Here is a 15313-nt window from a genome sequence, read left to right on the forward strand (position 1 = left end):
TGGAAACCTTTCTACAGGAGATATGAGAATTGTTTTGGCGATACGAATTCTTACTTGATTCCTGTTTCTACTCAGATGCCATTAGAACTGCAACAACGTTTACTCGGGATTCGTAAAACGTCATATCAGCGTGTGGTGGAAAAATTCTTAACAAAAAAATAATGTACAGTAATAACATTTCGGAAATACACTTGTCCAGTGATTAACATTTTGAAACCACAGGTTAGAAGTCGTACATGATGACGTCGTCGTCGTCTTCAGTCCTGAGACTGGTTTGATGCAGCTCTCCATGCTACTCTATCCTGTGCTATCTTCATCGCAAAGTACCTACTGCGACCGACATCCTTCTCAATCTTAGTGTATTCATCTCTTGGTCTCCCTCCACGATTTTTACCCTCCACGCTGCCCTCCGATACAAAATTTGTCATCCCTTGATGCCTTAGAACATGTCCTACCAACCGATCCCTTCTTCTAGTCAAGTTGTGCCACAAACTCCTCTTCTCCCCAATCCTATTCAATACCTCATTAGTTACGTGATCTACCCACCTTATCTTCAGCATTCTTCTGTAGCACCACATCTCGAAAGCTTCTATTCTCTTCTTGTCCAAACTATTTATCGTCCGTGTTTCACTTCCATACATGGCTACATTCCATACAAATACTTTCAGAAACGACTTCCCGACACTTAAATCTATACTCGATGTTAAATTTTTCTTCTTCCTTGCCATTCCCAGTCTACATTTTATATCCTCTCTACTTCGACCATCATCAGTTATTTTGCTCCCAAATAGCAAAACTCCTTTACTTCTTTAAGTGTCTCATTTCCTAATCTAATTCCCTCAGCATCACCCGACTTAATTCGACTACAGTCCATTACCCTCGTTTTGCTTTTGTTGACGTTCATCTTAAACCCTCCTTTTAACACACTCTCCATGCCGTTCAACTGCTCTTCCAAGTCCTTTGCTGTCTCTGACAGAATTACAATGTCATCGGCGATCCTCAAAGTTTTTATTTCTTCTCCATGGATTTTAATACGTACTCGGAACTTTTCTTTTGTTTCCTTTACTGCTTGCTCAATATACAGATTTAATAACACCTGAGATAAGCTACAACTCTGTCTCACTCCATTCCCAACCACTGCTTCGCGTTCATGTCCCTCGACTCTTACAACCACCATCTGGTTTCTGCAAAAATTTTAACTAGCCTTTCGTTCCCTGTATTTGAGCCCTGCCACCTTCATACAGTCATCTGTACCTACAGATTGAAAAATTGCGCAGGTGGCACCTGTGTTTAAGAAGGGTAGTAGCAGTAATCCATCGAACTACAGACCTATATGATTGACGTCGGTTTGCAGTAGGGCTTTGGAGCATGTACTGTATTCAAACATTATGAATCACCTCGAAGGGAACGATCTATTGATACGTAATCAGCACGGTTTCAGAAAAAAGCGTTCTTGTGCAACGCAGAAGTACGCACGAAGTAATGGCCGCTATCGACAGGGGATCTCAGGTTGGTTCCGTATTTCTGGATTTCCGAAAAGCTTTTGACACCGTTCCTCACAAGCGACTTGTAATCAAGCTGCGGGCCTATGGGGTATCGTCTCAGTTGTACGACTGGATTCGTGATTTCCTGTCAGGAAGGTCGCAATTCGTAGTAATAGACGGCAAGTCGTCGAGTAAAACTGAAGTGATATCAGGTGTTCCCCAGGGAAGCGTCCTGGGACCTCTGCTGTTCCTGATCTATATAAATGACCTGGGTGACAATCTGAGCAGTTCTCTTAGGTTGTTCGCAGATGATGCTGTAATTTACCGTCTAGTAAGGTCATCCGAAGACCAGTTTCAGTTGCAAAGCAATTTAGAAAAGATTGCTGTACGGTGTGGCAGGTGGCAGTTGACGCTAAGTAACGAGAAGTGTGAGGTGATCCACACGATTTCCAACAGAAATCCGTTGGAATTCGATTACTCGATAAATAGTACAATTCTCGAGGCTGTCGATTTAACTAAGTACCTGGGTGTTAAAATTACGAACAACTTCAGTTGGAAAGACCACATAGATAATATTGCGGGGAAGGCGAGCCAAAGGTTGCGTTTCATTGGCAGGACACTTGGAAGATGCAACAAGTCCACTAAAGAGACAGCTTACACTACACTCGTTCGTCCTCTGTTAGAATATTGCTGCGCGGTGTGGGGTCCTTACCGGGTTGGATTGACGGAGGACATCGAAAGGGTGCAAAATAGGGCAGCTCGTTTTGTATTATTACGTAATAGGGGAGAGAGTAGCAGATATGATATGCGAGTTGGGATGGAAGTCATTAAAGCAAAGACGTTTTTCGTCGCGGCAAGATCTATTTACGAAATTTCACTCACCAACTTTCTCTTCCGAATGCGAAAATATTTTGTTGAGCCCAACCTACATAGGCAGGAATGATCATCAAAGTAAAATAAGAGAAATCAGAGCTCGAACAGAAAGGTTTAGGTGTTGGTTTTTCCCGCGCGCTGTTCGGGAGTGGAATGGTAGGGAGATAGTATGATTGTGGTTCGATGAAACCTCTGCCAAGCACTTAAATGTGATTTGCAGAGTAATCATGTAGATGTAGATGTAGATGCATAAGCCATTGCAAATTTAAAACGCTGGAATATTAACAACCTGTCTAAGTGCCAGAATGATTAATAGAAGCATGCAATGGTGAATGTGTTGTCTCGTGCAGGTGCCGGATGTGTTCTGCGAGACACTCAATTCCATGCCCGCTGCACCTGGTCGGTGAATACAGGGACGGTCAGTGCTGTTTGTGGATGGCACGGGAGCTGTCGCCTGATGAAATGCGGTATGTGCTCCACTGGAGATCTGGTGAGTGAGCAGGCCAATGGAACATGCCGAATTTCTGTAAAAAATATTGGGTTGCAATGGTGGTATGTGGGCGAGCGTTATCCTGTTGGAAAACACCCACTGGAATGCTGTTCACAAATGGCAGTAAAACAGTTCTAATCTCCATATTCGCAGTCAGGATACGTGAGATTGCTATGATAGAGCTCCTGCCGTTGCAGGGAACATAACACCCAGGCGGTAACACCGAGGTATAGGTCCAGTGTGTCTAGCATGCAGCAGAGTGGTTGCAGGTCCTTAACTGGCTTCCTCCTAACCAACTCGACGCCATCACTGAGACCGAAGCAGAACCAGCTTCCATCAGAAAACTGGTCACACCTCCACCCAGCTCTCCATTTAGCTCTCGCTGGACAGCGCTGAAGTCTTAAATGGCGGTGGTACGTGATCAGTGGAATGCATACTACAGGACCTCTGGCTTAGAGCTGTCCCTGAAGTAATCGATTTGCAACACTTCGTTGTGTCACTGTGGTGCCAACCGCTGCTCAGATTGGTGCTGCAGAGACAGTACAATGCACCAGAGCGATACACCGAACATTGCGTGGTGCAGATCTGCCAAGTACCTCGGCGTAACCTCGGACTCTAGACTACGGTGGAAGCCCCACGTAGGATGTGTGTGTGCCAGAATGTCCATCCTATAGCCAATCCTCAACACAACCAGCTCTCTCTCCTGCTGAATAGGGATGGATGTATACTTATCACTCAGACGTCCAGTAATGGAATATGCGTGTCCTGCCTTGGGGTATGCAGCGAAGCACCACCTGGACAAACTCCAGCGGCTGCAGAACCGCCACCTCGGGAGGGCTCTGCATCTACCCCATGGGTTTCAAACAGACTTGCACGCCGCTGCTGAAATCCCCTCCTCAGATAAACAATCCAAGGTCTGGCAACGGTTTTCTTTGAGAGCTCTTCTGCATCTGGAAATAGCCTCATCCACTCCCTAGGTCAGTACGACATTCTACCGTATCTTCCTTCGTCGTCGGCGTTGTCTTTGTCGCCGTGAGGCACCGTTAAACCAAGAGGAAAGACGCGCCGATCTTAAGAGCACGAGATATGGTAACCTTAAGTCACTGACAACACACAACGGTCACGGTAGCACCTGATTCCAGAATAGCTGCAGTAGTTAGGATCTACCAACTACCCCCTCTTGGCCAGGTCCCCAAAACTTGTAACAAGATCCCATCGTAGCCAATTGTCATAAAGATCGTCTATAAAGGCTTTGTACAGCGATAAGAAATGTTACAGTTTATGGAATAACAACAGATACGACCAAACTCTCTCGTTTCTTCTGTTTTATTTAACGTAACTTTGTTCACAGTTTTATTTCGCATTCACCACTCATTCACCGAAACCCTTTGATGGACAGTTTTCGTTGCTTAACACCAACAGTCAATGATAATGATACAGCTTTTCTCCTTTTTATAAATTGAAGCCCGCTCCCTGCGATATAATTAAAAAAACCGGTCTCAATACCGCGTCCCTCGTGAGATGCGAATAGACTTATCCCGGAATTGACCGCCCTGTAGGTGTACTCAATTTAATGACCACACTTCGCTATCCGCGATTTCATGTAACTAAATGTCCTTTTGTTACTCTGACTGTACACCGTAGCTATTTAAAACTCGCCCCTATACTTTTGACAACGCACAATTAGCACTTCTTTACTTGTTTTTTTCTAAGAGTAAACGAAAAAATGACGCCGTATCTTCGGCTTCGTCGATATAAAGCAAAACACCTCAATATGCACAATTTTACCTCTTCTTACGGGATCGGCTGCCTCACTCATTAATTTACTACATATTTCCAGTAACACTAAACAGGTATCGCCGTTATATTTTAATTGTATTCAAAAGCATATTATTTTGACCCACCAAATCTTAAGAAATCGCGCGGCGTGCGTTTTTAACGATAACTTTACGCTATTCAAGTTCTGTTACATCTATCTTGACTCGTAATGTTACAACATGTCCCGTGATAAGCACAAGAGTCCTATGACGATCTTCAACGAAGATGTCTAAGATAAAAGTGCTAATACAAATCCTGAATCCTAAGAACACCCAACATTTCCCCTATGTGAGGCAAGAACTAACCACAACCAAAACATCACAATACACAGGCAGCCAAAACTATCCAACCCACACACCCACAGTGTGAAGTAAAACAACACGCTACAGACTCCTCCATACACTTCCCCCCACACGAGGGGAAAGTAAAAGGAGGGAGACAGAGGGATACATTCAACATAATGATCTCTCGGTGGTGCCATTTGCCTGTCTGTATCCCAATCATCTTGCGACCTACCCGTCACCATTGCTACCAGCAATCGCATAGAGTGGCTGCATTCCTGCCAAGTCATTCTGCAACAACTTCCACCTTCTCCTAGACCTATACACGACGCTGGCAAACACACTGCCCGTTTCCTCATTGAGAAATGGTTTTTGAATGTTACCTGATCAGGTGAAGATGTCACGCCTCATATCAGGTGGCGAAATGTACTCAGCATGCAGCAAACTCAAAACCTTGCAGAATGACTTGCCACCAATGTTTCCACTGTACACGATTGCTGATAGCAATGGTGGCTCGGAGGTACGGTCGGAAGGCGATCGGGCTACAGACGGGCACGTGACACTACCGAGAGGGAAGAGCATGGTGTTCGGTGTGTGGCCCTGGCGGATTGTACTGCGTCTGCGGCAGGAATTTGAGCAAGAGTTGGCAAGGGGGGAACATCGAGAGTGCAACCGGAATTCCACTTAAATGTAGAGGAGAGCAGAGAGGTAGAAAGTACACTGTGAATGCCTCTACGAGGAGGAAGATTTGTCTGATGCAATGGAAGAAGGAACAGGGCTCTATTTAGAAGAGAGAGGGGGTCCAGTGCTATAATCAGAATTTTCCATCAGGATTTCTAAAATCACTGCGGGGGGGGGGGGGGGGGGGGGAGGCATCAAAACGTCTATTCACGGTGTGTAGAATGTACAAGTCTGGTAACACCATCTGACTTTCGGAAAAATATCATCCACATAATGTTAACTGCGAGAACTGACAAGTGCGAGAATTGTCACACCATTAGCTTAACGCATCATGCATCTAAACTACTTACAAGAACAACTCAGCACAATAGAATAGAAACTTGTGTTAGATGATCAGCTTTAGTTTAGGAAAGGTAAAGGCACCACAGAGGCAATTCTGACACTGCGTTGATAACTGTAGCAAGACTAAAGAAAAAAGAAATCAAGACATGTTCATAGGATCTGTCGACCAGGAAAACGCGATCGGCAATATAAAAAGGCGCAAGCGGTTCGAAATTGTGAGAAAAATATGGATAAGCTATAGGGAGAGACGGGGAATACACAATGTGTGTTAAGAGCCAAGAGGGAATAATACGAGTGGACGAGCAAGAACGAAGCGCTCTGACTAAAAAAGCAATGATGGAAATAAAAGAGATTCAGGAGTGGAATTAAAATTCATAGTGGATGGATATCAATGTACGATTCGGCGATGACATTGCTATCCTAAGTGAAAGGGAAGACGAATTACATTATCTGCTGAATGGAATGAACAACGTAATGAGGTCCGAGTAAACCGAAGGAAGACCAGAGTAATGAGAAATAGCAGAAATGAGAACAGCAAGAAACTTATCAGGTCTGATAGTCACGAAGTAGATGAAGTTAAAGAATTCTAATACTTAAGGCAGCAAAATAACTGAGTCGGATGGAGCAAAGAGGGCATCAAAAGCAGACTACCACTGGCAAAAAAAAGCGGATTCCTGGCTAAGAGAATCTAATCGTATCAAACACAGGCCTTAATTTGAGGAAGAAATTTCTGAGAATACACGTTTGGAGTAAAACACTGTATGGCAGCGAAACAATGACTATGGTAAAACCAGAACAGAAGAGAATCGAAGTATTTGAGATGTCGTGCTACAGACGCATGTTGAAAATTATGTAGACTGATAAGGTAAGGAATGAGGAGGTTCTACACAGAATCAGAGAGGAACAGTATGTGGAAAACACTGGCAAGGAAAAGGGACAGGATGATAGAACATCTGTTTAAGCATCATGGAATGACTTCCATGGTACCAGAGGGAGCTGTAGAGGGCAAAAACTGTCGAGGAAAACCGATTGGAATACATTCAGCAAATAAATGAGGAGGTAGGTTGCAACTCTTACTCTGAGATGAAGAGGTTAGCACAGGAAAGGAATTCGTGGCGGGCCGCATCAAACAAGTCAAGACTGGCGACTCAAAAACAGGCCATTTTAAATTGAATTCTCTGTCACTGTACATAGGTATTTTTCATCCAAGAAACTTTTCTTCTATTTTTATTGAGTCCAACAAACGTGAATGGTGACACTGTTTTAGCTGGATGGCAGACGGCAACTCTACGCATTCCCTCAGAAAATCCTCTGGCAACCTAACTATATCGTTTGTAAAAGGTGTCACATAAATGCAAAATTACAGATTATTTTTCGAAAAAACCTGAAATCTATTTTCAAATTCTTGCATGAAATCTAAAGGTATCCCATATGCAAAATTATGTTTGCCCAACGTTTTGAAACTAAAGAGTTTTGCATTAAATGTGCTTGCTATAATCTCAGTTTCATTTGAAATGCGTCTTGTTTGAAATATTGTACTGATTGGTAGGTCTGTACCGTGAAGACGTTTAAGTCACCAAAATGACCAGTAAAATTTATCAAATTTGATATCTGCCACCCACTTTACATCGTAATGTTCTAGCACATTTTGCTCTCGATATCATTAAGGATTTGACTGCATTAATTATGCAATAACTTTTTAAAGGTCTGGCCTCAATGACGTCCCCCACATCAGTAAAATATACAGTATCACCATACTCAGCAGCCGAACTTTCCAGGAGACCTGGAATTGGCAATTCAATCCCATAGTAGACTAGTCCAGGGGTTGTCGAATGAGAAATTGAAACTAAGTTCATCTTTTTGTAGCCATCAACTGCTACGGTACAAATTGCACACAGAAGCCCATTATGGAGAACTTCAAATGTGATTCTTAATTGTATATGTGGATATGATGTCAAATTAATGAGTAATAAGCGAATTATGGTATTGTTAGCCAGCAAACATTGGCAGTAATTGCATTCCACATGAAGATTTTTAACATCTGCTGACTTTTAGTGATCAGAAATACAGGTGAGAAGGTCGATTATCACAATTTTACAGAAATAAATTAGAATTTCAATGTATTTGCATACATTAATTATGTGTCTGTATCTTTCTCACAGTTGCAACTGAAGAAGCTGTACAACAACAGGTCAGCAAGAGTGTGTGGAGTAGCAGAGAGAGAGAGAGAGAGAGAGAGAGAGAGAGAGAGAGAGAGAGAGAGAGAGAGAGAGAGAGGGGGGGCAGTGTCTCACAGGTGGAGGGGGGGAGAGGGTAGAATCTGAACAAATACATAGCTGGAAAATTCCTCTTCTGCAGCCAACTGAATATATTCTCGTGGGGAGTCCTTTTTGAAAATAATTGTCAACAGAGCAGTACAGAGAGAGTGAAAATGTATGACAAATGATTCCATTACAAGGAGAATAATAGCTTTCAAAGAATGGATGGTTTGAATACCTAATGAAGAGGTATTTAATAGAATTGGTGGAAAAACTTATGGCACAACCCGACAGTATGGTTGGTTTAGGGAACACATTCTCAGGCATAAAGCAATTGTTACTTTGGTGTGAGGGAAGTGGTAGAAAAGCAACTGAAAAATCCAATAATAAGTTGCGTAATTTCAGCGAACATTTCTGGGTAAAAGAAGAAAAAAAGGGCGATCTCAAGGTGAAATGTATGCAAAAATAAATTATCTAGACATTAACCCGTCAGAGTTAATATCCGACGAAGGGCTGAGGGTTCGTGTCTGGAAAGGGGAGAGATGGAGTTTCCAAGTTCTCTGTATCTCCCCCCCCCCCCCCCCTCTTATCCTCAAAAAGAATCATTTACCGTCACTTTCACACAACTTCTAGATAGGCTACTTACAAGGGAACCTCCCCATCGCACCCCCCTCTGATTTAGTTATAAGTTGGCACACTGGATAGGCCTTGAAAAACTGAACACAGATCAATCGAGAAACCAGGAAGAAATTGTGTGGAACTATGAAAAAAATTAGTAAAATATACAAACTGAGTAGTCCATGCGAAGATACGCAACATCAACGACAATGGGACTGCAGGATCGCCGTGGTCCCGTGGTTAGCGAGAGCAACTACGGAACGAGAGGTCCTAGGTTCAAGTCTTCCCTCGAGTGAAAAGTTTAATTTTTTTATTTTCAGTTTATGTGACAAACTCTTATGTTTTCATCACTTTTTTGGGAGTGATTATCACATCCACAAGAAAACCTAAATCGGGCAAGGTAGAAGAATCTTTTTACCCATTCGCCAAGTGTACAAGTTAGGTGTGTCGTCAACATATTCCTGTCATGTGACGCACATGCCGTCACCCAGTGTCGTATAGAATATATCAGATCTGTTTTCCTGTGGAGGAATCGGTTGATCTATGACCTTGCGATCAAATGTTTTCGGTTCCCATTGGAGAGACACGTCCTTTCGTTTACTAATGGCAAGGTTTTGCGGTGCGGTCGCAAAACACAGACACTGAACTTATTACAGTGAACAGAGACGTCAATGAACGAACGGACAGATCATAACTTTGCGAAAATAAAGAAAGTAAAGTTTTCAGTCGAGGGAAGACTTGAACCAAGAACCTCTCGTTCCGCAGTTACTCACGCTAACCACGGGACCACGGCGATCCTGAGCTCACACTTTCCTTGATGTTGCCTATGTTGCGCATGGACTACTCAGTTTGTATATTTTACTAATTTTCTACATAGTTCCACACAACTTCCTGTTTTCTCGATTGATCTGTGTTCAGTTTTTCAAGGCCTATCCACTGTGCCAACTTATAACTAAATCTGAGGGGGGTGCGATGGGGAGGTTCCCTTGTTAGAATTTTAACAATAATTGCATCAATGCATATGAAGCGTTTAATATAATCGTGGTTGTTTTCGCAGTGTTTTCAGTTGGGAATAGCTGCACCATTACCTTCTGGATCCGCTCGTGAGCAAACGCTGCGTGGTGAACGCGTCAAGCCAGTCCATTATTTAATATGTTTTCCACATTTACTTGCAGTTTCAGTTTTCATGAGCGGCAGTGGTTCGAGTGTATCGGCGGTGAAATGTGGCGCTAACGTCAGCGTTACACAAAGCTACATGTCAATCAGTCACCGCAACCTTTATTTGGCCACTGCTAACTGCACCCCTTCAGCCTAACCTAGACCTCGGGCTATGCTACAGACCAGTCTGTCACCACACCCTAGACCTTGCCAGCGCTGAACGGATGATTGGGGGTGTGAGGGGGTGGGGGAAGTATCAGACATAGCCTGCGCATGCTGAATGTAAATCTGCACACCTTGGTATCTCGTTGGTTGCTGCCTTGCCGCAATTTTGATTTATTCGCAAACAAGTTTACCCCATCGGATTGTTACTACAGTAGCCGGAGGAAACAGGAAAAAGGCACTCATCCGTTAGATCGCACCACAACTGGTTTAGGTCAATAAAAACACTTTCATATCGCTCTTGCTGAGTTTTGCAAATTAGATTAGCTTGTTCTTGTCGTTTCATAATTCTATGCAACTATCTTTTCCGTAAGCCTTACGATTACGTCATACCACGTTGAATCGCCCAGTGTATATCAACAGAGGGCCAAAAGAATAAAAAGATTAACAAAATTTCGCCCACTGGCTAACTATACCTACATTACACTTTTTAGCCTACCTTAGTGTTCAATTTACTGCTTTATTTAATTTGTTCCATTCATACTTCACAGTTGTCTAAGCTGCCGTAGTATCTGTAAAGCACAAGCTCTTTCTGCTTGAACGGCGGAACAGAAGGGCGTCTTTAAGATAGCCATAGAATGCTTCCATAATTGCATACCGTATCTAAAAGCATTACGGCAGCATATACCAACGTACAGTGAACCCGGCAATTAGTTTAATTGAAACACACACACACACACACACACACACACACACACACACACACAGTAATTAAGTAACGTCTAGCAGTGCAATGGGAACATTCTAAAAACAAACATTTTGGAACTTCAGTCGCACTACAACGAGGTAAGAAGAAAATGTTGCAAAACTGACCCACGGTTTCCACTTTCATAATTGTCGACGGTCAAGGTCAAATCGACCTTTCTGTACACTGCAGTCACTAAGGGAAGAAAAGCGACGTGGGGAAAATAAATAGCAACGACTTCATGGATTAGAGAGATGTGTTAAAAAGTGCCGTTAAATTGTAATGGTTTATATATTTATTTGTGTGTGTGTGTGTGTGTGTGTGTGTGTGTGTGTGTGTGTGTGTGTTTTAGAAGGCCACTTTGTCGAATGGTGTGTTATCAAAGCCAACAGCATACGTAAGTAGTAAGCATTGGACTGGCTGTACTGGAGAACCCAAGAGTCAATAATAAATAGAGAAGACTTCACTAACCATCGCCGATAAAATAATGGGTACTGAAATATGTTTATCACAAACGCGCCGCAGCCGAAATGCTAGTGCTTGAAAAAAAAGCACATTGAACATTATACATTTAGCTAATATTTCGCTCTGAAGTTCATTTTTGGCTACAGAATTTCTACATTCTAAACAAATATTTTTTCGGAATTTATCCCAGAAAATGCTGGTTATGGATGGTAGCCTATATATGAATTTAGACAGTCTACAAGTTATTACAAACGAATAGGCACCAACTTAACACGAAATGTCGAGAAAATTTTGAGTAACATTCGTTGCACTTTTGTCAGCTGTGCAAATGGAACTGCAATTTATGCCGGGGCAAAGTTGTGTCAATAGAGGCACAGAAATAAGGTAACTTGAGATGGATATTCAGAATTTACAGTACTTTCTTAAAGTAGAAAGTTTCTCAAATTATGTATCTGTATGGATAGCTTCGAGCCGAAATAGCTAACGAACATGCAACACATTTTGTGCAGTACCTAGAGACAAGTTATCTGGTCTGTGTAATGTAGCTTTCGGCCACTATTGTTGATAACGAGAGAATTATCTCCGCCTGATTACTCATTGCAGTTTTCGAGTGGGCTTCTGATACTATTGATACCAACAAAATAAATGAAATAAAGTGATATAAAGATTATGGGGTTTTCGAAACTGTGGACAGAATTAGAAATTACATACAGGTAAGACGCTTACCGTGGTCAGCTCTAAGATTCAGCATGCTGCCTTCCCCAGGTGAAATAGCCCCAGATCCGCTCACAGTATTATTTCTTTCTCCTCTTCTTCCTGCTGGCAGTTGAGGTTAACGCGGCCCCGCTTAGGTTAACAGGCCAAATCCCAGCAGCCGCTTCTTCGCGCACACCGCACATGCACTCGCATTCGCGAAATCGACCAAACGCACCACCCACTCACGACCAACTACCCGCACACGCACCGAACGGAACGTACGAACTGAATTGGCGGCTCTGCGAACCGTTGGCCATTGCTCACTCTTGCAATCCTGGCTGAGACAAGCGACTGTCGGCGCGCCGACCGTGCTGCCGCGGCGCGGCGCTCCCGGGAACTAGGCGCCTGTGTTGCGGGCGAGCGCGCGAGATACGGAAAAAAGAAACTCCGAGGCCGAACTGGCAAACGCGCAAAGATCCGACGGCGAATTCCGCGGGTGCGCTATCGCTGAGCGACTGGCCGGAAAAAAAGCGAACTCGGTAAACAAACAGTCGGATAAACAGGAGTGTTATCGCACTATCGGCTTAACTACACGCTCATCCAATTATTTAAACAATAATACACAGCTGTGTTTTTCTGGTACCGCACTGCGCCCTTCCGGAGTTGATTTTCTAATTTTTAAATGAACTACAGTATACACTTAGGTGTCGTATTGTGTTATAATAATAAAAAAAAAATACACCACTGACCATTAAAATTGCTATACCACGAAGATGACGTGCTACAGACGCGAAATTTAACCGGCAGGAAGAAGATGCTGTGATATGCAAATGATTAGCTTTTCAGAGCATTCACACAAGGTTGGCGCCGGTGGCGACTCCTACAACGTCCTGACACGAGGAAAGTTTCCAACCGATTTCTCATACACAAACAGCAGTTGACCGGCGTTGTCTGGTGAAACGTTGTTGTGATGCCTCGTGTAAGGAGGAGAAATGCGTACCATCACGTTTCCGACTTTGATAAAGGTCGGATTGTAGACTATCGCGATTGCGGTTTATCGTATCGCGACATTGCTGCTCGCGTTGGTCGAGATCCAATGACTGTTAGCGGAATATGGGATCGGTGGGTTCAGGAGGGTAATACGGAACGCCGTGCTGGATCCCAACGGCCTCGCATCACTAGCAGTCGAGATGACAGGCATCTTATCCGCACGGCTGTAACGGATCGTGCAGCCACGTCTCGATCCCTGAGTCAACAGATGGGGACGTTTGCAAGACAACAACCATCTGCACGAACAGTTCGACGACGTTTGCAGCAGCACGGACTATCAGCTCGGAGACCACGGCTGCGGTTACCCTTGACGCTCCATCACAGACAGGAGCGCCTGCGATGGTGTACTCGACCACGAACCTGGGTGCACGAAAGGCAAAACGTCATTTTTTCGGATGAATCCAGGTTCCGTTTACAGCATCATGATGGTCGCATCCGTGTTTGGCGACAATGCGATGAACGCACATTCGAAGCGTGTGTTCGTCATCGCCATACTGGCGTATTACCCCGTGTGATGATATGGGGTGCCATTGGTTACACGTCTCGGTCACCTCTTGTTCGCATTGACGACACTTTGAACAGTGGACGTTACATTTCAGATGTGTTAGGACCCGTGGCTCTACCCTTCATTCGATCCCTGCGAAACCCTACATTTCAGCAGGATAATGCACGACCGCACGCTGCAGGTCCTGTACGGGCCTTTCTGGATACAGAAAATGTTCGACTGCTGCCCTGGCCAGCACATTCTCCAGATCTCTCACCAATTGAAAACGTCTGGTCAATGGTGACCGAGCAACTGCTCGTCACAGTACGCCAGTCACTACTCTCGATGAACTGCGGTATCGTGTTGAAGCTGCATGGGCAGCTGTACCTGTACACGCCATCCGAGCTCCGTTTGACTCAATGCGCAGGCGTATCGAGGCCGTTATTACGGCCAGAGGTGGTTGTTCTGGGCACTGATTTCTCAGGATCTACGCACCCAAATTGCGTGAAAATGTAATCACATGTCAGTTCTAGTATAATATATTTGTCCAATGAATACCCGTTTGTCATCTGCATTTCTTTTTGGGGCAGCAATTTTAATGGCCAGTAGTGTAGAAATGTAGTGCTTGTACGATTTTTGGCTAATCGGACTTCCTCGCTTACATTTGAATTGTAGATGCAGGCAGCGGATTTGAAGGGCACCAGTGTGTGTCAAAAATAAGAAAATCCTCCTTACTTGGTTCCACTGCACTTCAACAAAAAGTACTTAATACTGATATCAACTCTTCTCTTATTTCGCAACATAAAATGATACAAAACACTCGTGGTCCGTCATTCTTCGAGCCGCACATCCTAACAGAAACTACTACATACGAGAGAGCGTGAGAAAATAAATCATGTACAAGGAAAAATGAATGATTTTTTTTTTCATTTGTCTGCGCCTTACCGCGCATTCATAATTAACGTCCTTGCCAACGCCTATTGTCGATCGGTGTTTCATTTATTCTTTTAAAATACATTCTAACTTTGCGATATCCTGGGGGTCTGTCACCATGTACCTCCACAGTATGTGATGAATGTGTTACTCAGATCGTCTTGCCCCCACGCTCTGTGTTTATGTTGCAATCGGAAGACAAAAATCTTCGAATTTCTTGAAACGCTTAACATTTCTTGGAAATTTTAGGGCGCTTAGTGTTTACATTATTTACGTAAACTTTTCAGTTGTAACTGCAATCAGAGGCATCAGTGACTATTTAAAATTATCAGCTGAAAAGCAGAAATGGAAAACTTTTTTTTCACAATACGCCTTTTCCTAGTTAACTACGGTGGTGCGCGAGAAACAGCGTACCGCAATGGAGTTCCACGAATTCGAAGAGTTCGTTCAGACATGGGGCGCCCTGTCCTTCAGCATGAGAACGCCAGACCACACGAGAGCGCTCCAATATCTAACAGCAATCCGACGCCTTGGGTTCATTGTCATCGATCTGCACCTATATTTATACTCTGCAAACCACCGTGAGATGCACGGCAGAGGGTACGTCCAACTTACCAGTTATTTGGGATTTTTTCCTGTTCCAATCACGTATGGAGCTCGGGCAGAATGATTGTTTGATTGCCACTGCGCGAGCAGTAATCATTCTAATCTTTTCCTCACATTCCCTACGTGAGCGATACGTAGGGGGTTATAGTATATTCCTTGAGTAAGCATT

General features: G+C 43.7%; 1 protein-coding gene across 1 annotated transcript in view; it reads right to left on the reverse strand.

Moving 5' to 3' along the window:
- LOC124720199 overlaps positions 1–12387 on the reverse strand; it is a 1401865-nt gene extending 1389478 nt beyond the window's left edge. Inside the window, exon 1 of the mRNA XM_047245522.1 lies at positions 12102–12387. The gene's annotated coding sequence lies outside the window, so the exon portion shown is untranslated. The remainder of the gene's footprint in view (positions 1–12101) is intronic.
- Between the last annotated feature and the right edge of the window lie 2926 nt (positions 12388–15313).

Source organism: Schistocerca piceifrons, chromosome 11, assembly GCF_021461385.2.
Source record: "Schistocerca piceifrons isolate TAMUIC-IGC-003096 chromosome 11, iqSchPice1.1, whole genome shotgun sequence".
Taxonomy (NCBI): domain Eukaryota; kingdom Metazoa; phylum Arthropoda; class Insecta; order Orthoptera; family Acrididae; genus Schistocerca; species Schistocerca piceifrons.